The sequence below is a fragment of the Maniola jurtina genome, chromosome 9 (genome assembly GCF_905333055.1).
Source record: "Maniola jurtina chromosome 9, ilManJurt1.1, whole genome shotgun sequence".
NCBI lineage: Eukaryota > Metazoa > Arthropoda > Insecta > Lepidoptera > Nymphalidae > Maniola > Maniola jurtina.
In genome coordinates this window covers 3,152,088-3,163,747 of record NC_060037.1, presented here as the reverse complement: position 1 = coordinate 3,163,747, position 11,660 = coordinate 3,152,088, and the positions used below count along the sequence as shown (strand labels likewise).

General features: G+C 36.1%; 1 long non-coding RNA gene across 1 annotated transcript; it reads right to left on the bottom strand.

Moving 5' to 3' along the window:
• Nucleotides 1-369: 369 nt before the first annotated feature.
• On the bottom strand, nt 370-11,448 carry LOC123868183. Its single transcript, XR_006796611.1, has 3 exons — nt 11,209-11,448; nt 8,745-8,749; nt 370-382 (listed from the first exon to the last, which is right to left on the bottom strand). It is a non-coding gene; the product is annotated as an uncharacterized LOC123868183 (long non-coding RNA).
• Between the last annotated feature and the right edge of the window lie 212 nt (nt 11,449-11,660).

Genomic DNA, 11,660 nt, shown 5'->3' with positions numbered 1-11,660 from the left:
TGCATTTCTATTCTTATTCCTCAGTGTGCTCAGTGTGTACTGGCTCTTAATTTTAACGGTATCGATTTCAGTAGTTGCGTTAAAATCATTTTGGATAACAACCAGCCGTAGATTTAAGTTATTGTTTTCATTTTGTTTTCGACAACGATCGTTATCAGAACGATAATGGTCAGGAAAGCGGCTTTGAGTTTAGGTAACATTTTCTCCTAAGTAGGGTATCCCTGTTTTGTTGCCACTTTTATAAAATAAATGAGTAAGTACCAATTATTTTATTAACTTTAAAATGGCATGAATTTTATACTTCTTTCTAAATGTCTTTATATTACTACTGCCTTTATAAATGCTCTACTCGTAAAAGGAGAAAATGACTGACTGACATAGACTAACTGACATAATATGATTAATGTACCTACAGCTGAACTGAAGCATTCATCCATAGAGATATAATTTAGTATAATACTAGCTGATGCCCGCGACTTCGTTCGCGTGGATTTAGGTTTTTAAAATTTCCGTGGGAACTCTTTAATTTTCCGGGATAAAAAGTAGCCTATGTGCTAATCCAGGGTATAATCTATCTTCATTCTAAATTTCAGCCCAATCCGTCCAGCAGTTTTTGCGTGAAGGAGTAACAAACATACACACACACATACAAACTTTCTCCTTTATAATATTAGTGTGACGTCCATCCATTCATCAGCAGGTTTAGATTTTACATGTAGTACCTATCTCTCTACATCGATCGTAGAGAAAGGATGTAAAAAAGTTCTACCCCAAAAATTCTGAAAATAATACATTTATTATAATGATTATAATAGGTATGTAATGAAAGCTAGCATTACAATAATCATAGGTACATATTATTTAAAGAATTTACACAAGACTTTTGATAGATTTATCCCATTTTTATTTGTTGTCGTATTTTTAAGTTTTGTCATATCCGCCATATTGGTTTTGTCATGACGTCTTAGCAGAAGCTATGACCCGTAAAACGTAAAACGGAGACAGACACCTCATTTATAAATCTAAATAATTTCTATTTTATTTTCATTTCAGTGAAATTGATTTCAAAAATGCAGGACCATCCTCTGAATTATTTATTTATCAATATTTATGACTGTTAATTAAATAATTTAGTTTATATTCAGCTATTTTATTTATAAATAAGGAAATATCCTTATTATTCTGTAACTTACAAGGAAAATATTTGTTCACTTATCAATTTTGGCCTAAGAGCATTCGAATTGAATAGCTACTGCATTTTTCATAACTTATTTAAGTATAGATATTTTATATCACACTAATATTAAGTTTGAATGCGTAGGAGTGTCTGTGTGTGTAAATATATTTAATTAAATCTGGTTACTTACTTATTTTTGGGAATCTTCGTTTTTCTTGTACGCCTAAGGTAGGTCAAAGTGGAAGAAATAAAGGATTATTTGACGTTACAAAATATATCACTTGCAAAGTTCAGTAGGTATCTATCATAGAGTCAGTGTTTATAATTATTAACAGTTCCAGTGGAAATGTTTATATTTTATAATCAAACCTGCTTGTATACCCTCAACCGGTTGTGCGTCAGATAACTATTTAATTGACAAACATTCCGTGGAAATTACCTACCTACCTAATGGTAAGTGATAATGCAGTAAATCAATTTTTAATTACTAGTACTTATGTACCTACGAAGTAGGTATACTTCCTAACTTCATGTACCTAATGCAGTCTATAAGATGGGATCTAGTAGGTAATACCTAACATTACGACAATTTTGTTAAACCCGTACATATTATGACAATTTTGTTAAACCCGTATGCCTAGTTTTTATTTGACACGCCATCGAAGATACCAGAATACCTACTAAATCGCTTAGTACCATGACTGTCGATGGGGGGTAACTAACCACAGCCGAAGACTTCCATCAAAGTTGAACCAATTCTGAAATTATTAGGTAAGTAGGTAATTCCAGAATTGAACGTATAAAAAAAAAGATGGCCACCGCCAATTTATTTTATTATTATCTATGCTCTGCATTTAATTTGTAACTAATAACTAGGTATTATAATTCCAAATAACTTAAAGTAATAAATCACAATCCACTTCGGACCAGTTTGTTAACATTCGTCACTTTGTCTCAGTAATAGATAACAAGGTAACAATTCCGCTATTTCTAAGTTAGGTATTCAACAATCACTTTCTGCTATTCCTGAATTAGCCGCGGAATTGCTATGAAATCCGAAACGATATTAATCTGCTTACAGTAAACTACATAATTTCTTTACGTAAATAAAACACAAGCTAAAACAAACCTTATTGATAAAGCAAAAAGTCTGGAAGTGGCGTGTGATGATTTTAGTAAAGTGGATAATATGGTAGACCGTAAGTTGTCGGGCTAAAGTTAATAACCACATCAAGTTGATCTATCGCCACTCATTTTTAACCCCCGACCAAAAAAGAGGGGTGTTATAAGTTTGACGTGTGTATCTGTGTGTCTGTGTATCTGTGTATCTGTGTATCTGTGTATCTGTCTGTGGCATCGTAGCGCCTAAACGAATGAACCGATTTTAATTTACTTTTTTTTGTTTGAAAGGTGGCTTGATCGAGAGTGTTCTTAGCTATAATCTAAAAAAATTGGTTCAGCCGTTTAAGAGTTATCAGCTCTTTTCTAGTTTTCTTGTAGAAAAGAAGGTTAGATAACCGTTAGGTTCATAATATTATGTCAATAGACAAATGTCAAGCTGTCAAGATGGACGTTGCCTAAATACATAATTATTTATTTGAAAATGATGTTTTGGAAAACTCAAATACTTTGGATCGTCGGGGGTGTTATAAATTTTTAATTTACACTTGTTCTTATACATGAACGAGGAAAAGCTATCAAAATAGCGGGTTCTTGGGCTACTGGATACGTTAACAGATTTACTGTCAATTTTAATCAAGCTATTTGTGCCGCTTAGTTTAACTCAGCGGCCTTAACAGATTCTATTATGGTACGGCTACAATATCGGGATTCGGCAATTCGAGTTTGGGCACACGATAGTTCAGCATTCGGCAAATCTTTACATCAAATGTTTCGTGCTTGGCAAATAAGTTGGCTGGCAGATGCGATATTCTGTGACTGCGCATAGTTCTACCACAGTATATCTATCTATACTAATACTATAAATGTGAAAGTGTTTCAGTCTGTCTGTCTGCCTGTCTGCTAGCTTTTCACAGCTCATCCCATAAACCAATTTTGACGAAATTCGGTACAAAGATAGTTTCCATCCCGGGGAAGGGATGTTACTTTTTATTCCGGAAAGGGTTTTTAATATCCTACATCCACGCGGACGAAGTCGCGGGCTTCATCCAGTTAAATACATCTCGAAAAAAGAAAAAACCACGCGATTTTTTAAAAACCTGTATTACCATTCGAGTAAGCAGAACGATAGGCACCATTGCATTGTTACCGAACCCACAATAAGCGACATCACGAATCATTTGCCGAATGCCAATAGTGAAGCCGAACCATTACTGAAAATGGAATGTCGACGATGGTATCATTGTATCCAGAATGGTATGAGAAATGTAGGTAAGCGTAAATTGATAATATTGTTTTATCTGCATTTGCTACTGAGGGATCTGTTAGTTAAATGACTACCTTTTAATTAATTAATAATCCTGATAGCATCTTAATGACTACTTCGATGTAGGTTTTTAAGTACCTGCAATTAAAATCGGCTCATTAATTTAGGAGCTACGATGCCACAGACAGATACATAGACACACAGATACACACGTCAAACTTATAACATTATTATTAGGTCGGGGGTTAAAAAGGAAATGGTGACTGACAGACTAATCTATCAACAAACTACTCGACAGATCGGATTGAAGTTTGACATGCAGATAGCTATTACGACAAAGACATTCGCTAAGAAAGGTTTTTAAAAATTCAACCATAATTAAGGGGTTATAATAGGGTTCTGAAAGTGTAGTCCACGTGAACAAATCGCGGGCATAATAATATGATAGTTAAGTATACCCAGCTGAGTTTGTTGTGGGTTCTTCTCAGACTTGGACGCGTTTGGAACCCTCGTACCTTTAGTTTTAAGTTTGCGTAATTAATTATCACCACTAGGCATATCATCTTTCAAATCTAAAAAATCGGACAAACAAAAGGTGTACAATAGTACCTGTTTTTAACCCCCGACCCAAAAAGAGGGGTGTTATAAGTTTGACGTGTGTATCTGTGTGTCTCTGTATTTGTGTATCTGTCTGTGGCATCGTAGCTCCTAAACTAATGAACCGATTTTAATTTAGTTTTTTGTTGGAAAGGTGGCTTGATCGAGAGTGTTCTTAGCTATAATCCAAGAAAATCGGTTCAGCCGTTTGAAAGTTATCAGCTCTTTTCTAGTTTTCTTATAGAGGTTTTTGTGTCACATAAGTATGTATATTAGCATAGTATGATAACTAAACTTTTCTTATAAGATACCTACCGATACACTTACATATCGTGTAATATATTTTCAGCATTACATTTTTATCACAACGAACTGGTTTGCCGCGACCCCTCGTTGAACGATTGGTCAGCAAAAATTAAACTCGACTGATTCCTTGTCCAGCTTGCAAATGACGATTCACTGGCATCCAGTGCACTTTAAAGCGGTTTTCACATCTAGGAAACGTTTGATCTACAAAACCTTTTGAGATTTTTTTTTTAATATTAGGATTTTCTAGCTTAGTATGGAGTATTTCGAAAGATTTTGGAGAGTAACCCGAACTGGATTTTTGAAAGTTTCGATATTTCCTATAAACTTTCAGATAGTACTAGAAACTTGAGTGAGTGAGAATTTGGAAATACACACTAATCAATATACAATATACATACTTATTATAGGTACTTAAATAATGATGCCCACGATATCGTCTGCGTGGTTGGTATTATTTAGGTTTTTAAAAGTCCAGCTGGAACTCTTTGATTTTTCATTTTCCGGGATAAAAGTAATGTATGAGCTGTTAGTTTGAGGGTTTTTAAATTGATTTTTGTGTAATCCTGAAGAAATTGTGACTCGTATTGAGTTAGTCAAAGATTTTTCCGACGGACTCCCTGGCATAGTGGTAAGCGTTGTCTTATTAGGTCCCAGGTTCGATTCCCGGCAGAGGTTTGGAATTTTATAATTTCTAAAAGTTCTGGTTTGGTCTGGTGGAACGCTTTGGCCGTGGCCAGTTACCACCCTACCGGCAAAACTGTGTCGCCAAGCGATTAAGCGTACCGGCACGATGCCGTATAGGTAGACACCAAAGAGGTATGCCAGGTTAGCCCGCTTCCATCTTAGACTGTATCATCACTTACCACTAGGTGAGATTGCAGTCAAGGACTAACTTGCATCTGAATTAAAAAAAATTTCAAAAGAAAAATAAAACCGACTTCAAAAACCAAAAACACTAAAAAGTAGAAAATAATTTTTGTTTAGCTACACATGTAATGTACCTAGGTATGAAGTCGAGCGAGCATATTAAAACTTAGAAATCCAAGAGTGAAGCTCGCCCGACTTCATACCTAGGTACATTACATGTGTAGCTAAACAAAAATTATTTTCTACTTTTTAGTGTTTTTAACCGACTTCCAAAAAAGGAGGAGGTTCTCAATTCGTCGGGATCTTTTTTTTTTTTTTTTTTTTTTTTTTTTTTTATATTTTTTATGTATGTTCCCCGATTACTCAAAGACCCCTGGACCGATTGGGAATTTTTTTTTTTGTTTGAAAGGGTATACTGTGCAGGTGGTCCCATATAAATTTGGTGAAGATCTGATGAATATCTTCGGAGATGGAGAACAGAACTCCTCAATGGATAGGAGCAAATTGCTCGCGATCAGTGTAATAGCTTAGTAAACAGTAGGGTTTTAACTGGGCACAGCATATTATAGTACAGTAGGGCCACTAAAAATTGTGAAATAAAAAATTTTCAAAAGAAAAATAAAACCGACTTCAAAAACGAAAAACACTAAAAAGTAAAAAATAACTTTTGTTTAGCTACACGTGTAATGCACCTAGGTATGAAGTCGGGCGAGCTTCACTCTTGGATTTCTAATTTTGTTTTAATATGCTCGCTCGACTTCATACCTAGGTGCATTACACGTGTAGCTAAACAAAAGTTATTTTTTACTTTTTAGTGTTTGTCGTTTTTGAAGTCGGTTTTATTTTTTTGGTTTTTGAAGTCGGTTTTATTTTTCTTTTGAAAATTTTTTATTTCACAATTTTTAGTGGCCCCACTGTACTATAATATGCTATGCCCAGTTAAAACCCTACTGTTTACTTAGCTATTACAGTGATCGCGAGCAATTTGCTCTTATCCATTGAGGAGTTCTGTTCTCCATCTCCGAAGATATTCATCAGACCTTCACCAAATTTATATGGGACCACCTGCACAGTATACCCTTTCAAACAAAAAAAAAATTTCCAAATCGGTTCAGGGGTCTTTGAGTAATCGGGGAACATACATAAAAAAAAAAAAATAAAAAAAAAAAAGATCCCGACGAATTGAGAACCTCCTCCTTTTTTGGAAGTCGGTTAAAAAAAGAAATATCTGGCGTTTGCTTATCAATTAAAAAACTTTAGAACTTTTTTGCCGGTAGAGTGGTAACTAGCCACGGCCGAAACCAATTAGATGATCAAAATGAAACATGATGTGCAGTGTGCACCCATCTTACACGAAATATATCGGATCTGTTTGCAGTGCAGGCGGGCCCAGATTGACAGTTTGATGGATGAGATAAACGAGGCTTAAGTCCGATAGTGACTGCTTATAATAGTCTGAGAGACAACTGTAAGAACTCCTGTTGTTAGAATGCTTGTAAAGTTACAAAAACATTGTTATTATTGTTATTTTATTCTAGCTGATACTCGCTGAACAACTGAAGAGTTGGTTCTAAAATTTCATTTGCATGGAAAAAAAGATCTACAATGGGTGGTCGAAGTACACGAGGCACTCAGGCGGTGAAGGTGAAATTGATTTAATGTACTTTAGTGTAATTAGCCTTTAACTAAACCCAAATGATATAAATTTAAGTTAACAAACCCGTCAAGTGCGAGTCGGACTCGCACAAAAGGAGGGGTTCCGTACCGTCGAACAAGGAATAACCCTTATTATTTATTTTTTATTTCCATGGCGGCAATTTCGAAACGTTTACTTTTTGTTGCAATAGAAATACACATTCTGTGAAAATTTCCACTCTCTAATCACGGTTCACGAGATACAGCCCTGACAGTCAGACGGACGGACGGACGGACAGCGGAGGCTTAGTAATAGGGCCCCATTGGCACTCTTCGGGTACGGGACCCTAACAAACAATTTCCATGTTCTAATTCCCATAAATTAATTTCCATATTATGATATTTGACTCCCGTCTCTTGGACTATGAGGGTAGATATTAAATTTAAATAGTGTATGTAAAGCAGTACAACCCTGTCTAATGGTAAAACAGATTAGATGCGTGCCAACGTTGCCCGGGGAATATGATTATACAGATATTTGCACGTTATGGTTAGTGATAGATGGGACAAAGTATCTCAAGAAAAGCTTCCCTTTAGCTACTTTTAAACTCGGGGTAAATTGTCGATTATTAGAAATAATATAAGAGGAGAAACTGACTGATGGACATAGCATGGACAGCTCAACTCGCTAGGTCTAGAAATTGTCTTTATGACGTAAGATCCCCCTAAGAAAGTATTTTCAGAAATAGATCACGAGTCAGTCAGAAATATTAATCAATGGTATTACTCGAGAGGGTAAAGTAAAAATTTTTTCGGCTTTATTTTTCAAAATTTAATATGCCAATATAATTATAGAGGTAACAGATTTTCACTATAAATGTGCTAAATTTCGATTTTACAGCTCTGATGGTTTATTTTTAAAGTCACTGCAAACACAGACAGACTGACAGATGGAACCCTATAAACGTTCCAAAGCTATATCTTGACGTACAGATATCTATTCTAATGTTTTTATTTTGCATAATATAACAAATAACATGTAAAAATAATTTATAATAATAATTAATAATTATTATCTTTGTTTATTCATTGTATGTAATTAATTAATATTATTGGCCTGTGCGTGTTTTAATAAAAGATTAATTTAATTAATTAATTAATAGCTGCTCTGCTATGTCAATCTCTATGTAACTGAGCAATTACAGATGTTAATGCCAATGATCCTAGATTGATAGTTGAGGGTAATTTCTCAGTATTGGAGTATTATAAAAGTCGTTTGTGCCACTTATACAAGGAATGAGGTTCGTTAATTTAAATAGAATAATTATATATATCTGTTAGTTCCTATATGCCTAGGATTTGATCACCATAACATGACATACTTTATAAGCTTCACTTCTCTGCCTTGTACCTACCTCAGTGTATAGATTCTCTGAGATATATTTAACGACCCACATTATACCTACTTGCAAAATTTTGGAAACTTATCATTGGAAAACTTTAAATATCATAACTTTAGTAAAAATTCAAAATTTAAAAACCCCCGACACAAAACTCTCTAAAAAGTAAATAGCTTTCAAACGGCTGAACCGATTTTCTTGAATTATAGCTAAGAACACTCTCGATCAAACCACTTTTCAAACAAAAACAACTAAATTAAAATTGGTTCATTTGTTTAGGAGCTACGATGCCACAGACAGATACACAAACATACAGATACATACGTCAAACTTATAACACCCCTCTTTTTGGGTCGGGGCGGGGGTTAAAAACACAATCTGTGAAAGTTTCGACTCGCTACCTACTACGGTTCACGACATGCTGACAGACCGCTGACAGACGGACGCACGAAGGACTCCATCGGCATCCTTCAGGTACCTACGGAACCCTAAAAATAAGCCAAGTCAGCATCTTGGCATCGACAAATCTCATACCGTTTGCGGTCTCTAATGAGATTCGCTGAAGAATGCAAAGATAACGCGACTCATGCAGAGATAAAGGGTCGATTCATTCCTTTCCGTTCCAATAATAATCTGAAAGCCCATGAACAGTTCACCGGTTTCACTTCCAGGGTTACCACCTTCGTAATATAACCTACAGGTCAAAGTCAAAGTCAAATAATTTATTCAAAGTAGGAACTATTGTACACTTTTTGGCTGTCATTTGATGGATTTGTTAGATGATTTGTAATAACTAAAGCTACGAGGGTTCCAAAACTTAGCGCTGAACACTTGGCCTAAACTTAAACTTACACGTAGTACTTAGATTTAGAACAATAGTCGTATCATCATAATATGGGTGCAATCGACAGACATCGTCAGACAGACAGACAACAAAGTAATCCTATAAGGATTCCGTTTTTCCTTTTGAGGCACGAAAGCCTAAAAATTATTTCGAAGTCCAAAGTTTCATTGTAGCACAATGTAGGTAGAACTTTAAAAAAAGGTAGCAAGTAGCAACCCTATTCATTTTCCATCTATGATTCTCTGTGTTGTCTTTCATACTAAATTTCTGTTCCTTAGAGGCAAAATCCAGACATAGGTAAGCGTGATTGCGATTCCGTATCAAGAAAGGACCAATAAAGAAAATAATATGGTAGTTAAACAGAATTACAAAGCAAAATCGATTTTATAATAAGGTGTATGAATTGCAATATTTATTATACCTAACTTTGCTTTCAATTATTGGCACGAATCGCGATGCAGCACCGGCAGCGGCTCCATGCGATTCATACACTTATTTAAAAACTTACTATTATAAATACGTCTTCAATCGATACTACAAGATCATTGGCAAAGAAGATCCAAACCCAAGAGAAGGCACTGTATTCTTCGTAAAAAAACTTCAGATATAAATGACTATCATTCGACATTATATACCTACGTAGTTCATTAATCTAAACATTAAGGAAAAAGGAACCCTTTAGGATCATTTCCTTGTATGTCTGTCTGTTGTATCTGTCAAGAAACCAATAGAGTACTTCCCGTGGACCTAGAATCATGAAAGGCAGGAAGGTAGGTTTTATAGCACACGTGAGGGAAAAATCCAAATCCGAATTTGTGGTTACATAACAAAAAAAAATTTGATTGCGTTTTGAATTGAAGTTGATTGAATTAATTGGCCAGTGGCAGGCTTTGGCATAAGCTTTTCTCATTATGGCAAATTAATGAAAGTAGGGAAGGGCAATCTTATCGTTGAATTTAGAAATATGGTCACAGACCGCACCCTGCCAGACCCACTTTTTGTATCCAAGTGTTTGAATACCACTTGAATACTCGCACAAACTAATCACGTATCGATGGCTGCATTATTCCACTTCTTACACGTGTCGAATAAATTGTGACGTTGGTCTTGCAAGCCGCGTTACGGCATTGCATACTATAATGTTTCTAGCTTCTCAGTAAGATGAGCTACAGTTTCCCAAACTTTTGACACTGTGGACGCCACAGTTGTTGTAGAGGCAGAGTGTAGAGCAGAGTGAACTAGAGTGAGGGAACTCGCGGTTTGATCCTGAAACGACGATGTGTCAAATATTAGGCTATAATAATAATAAATACACTTTATTTGCACAACCACAAGAAGGATTACATTAAAGAATACAAAACACAGACAGAGGGAAGATACAAAAGGCAGCCTTATCGCTAATTAGCTATCATCATCATCGCGTGCCTTCTCGAAACGAAGTTTGGCAATCATCATCCGAAAAGCTTCGGGTAAAAAAGCGTTGTCGTGTGAACAGATACTTGGGAATGCATTTGTTGTATTTGATCGCTTTTTTAACGGACGTTAAAAAATCTCTCGTATGAATGAGGCCTTAAGGACATTTTTGTATGCTTTCCACACGTTTCCTTCTCGTGATCTGTTTACGTAACCCTTGAAAACTTCATAAACCAAAGTTGAGGATCGCTGTCCTACGTAAGGCTTCCGTTACATGTTAAGATCTATCATACCATAGCGTGAGACAATAGATTGCAGTAATTGTTTCTACTACCCGCTTGCCGTGACTGGACTAGATTCTGTGGAATTCCGCGGCCGATTCTAAAAACTTGACTTGCTAGACAACACTGCAACTATATCAACTTAATAATAATTTAATAATTACTAGCTTTGTTAAGGCGGTCGTAAACGGGCTAGTTATTTGGCAATTTTTACATGCACAGCCATTGAAACAAGACTTGTTCGACATCACTGCAACTTTGCAATTTTATGATGCTAAGTATCCTGTTACCGAATTAACGAATTAACTAGCTGAAGTGGCAGTGGGTAGGCCATGTCTGCCGCAGAACCGATGGCTGCTGGGCAGACGCGTTCTGGAGTGGAGAACGCGTATCAGCAAGCACAGTGTGGGATAACCTCCAACCCGATGGACTGACAGAAGGTTAGCGGGAAGTGGGTGGATGAGGAAGGCGGAGGAACGTGGTAGTGGCGTGCTCTTGGGAATGGCCTATGTCTAGCAGTGGACTCAAACACGCTGATTGATTGAAGTGTCCTGCAACTGGACACCTAATGTGCATTTAAAAAATCAATACCACTTTCTTTGACAGTGAAGGAAAACATGGCGAGGAAACCTGCATGCCTGAAAGTTCTCCATAATGTTCTCAAAGGTGTGTGAAATCTGTTAATCTGCCCTGGGCAGTGTGTAGGACTATGACTTAAATCCTTCTCACTCTGAGGGAAGACCCAAACTCC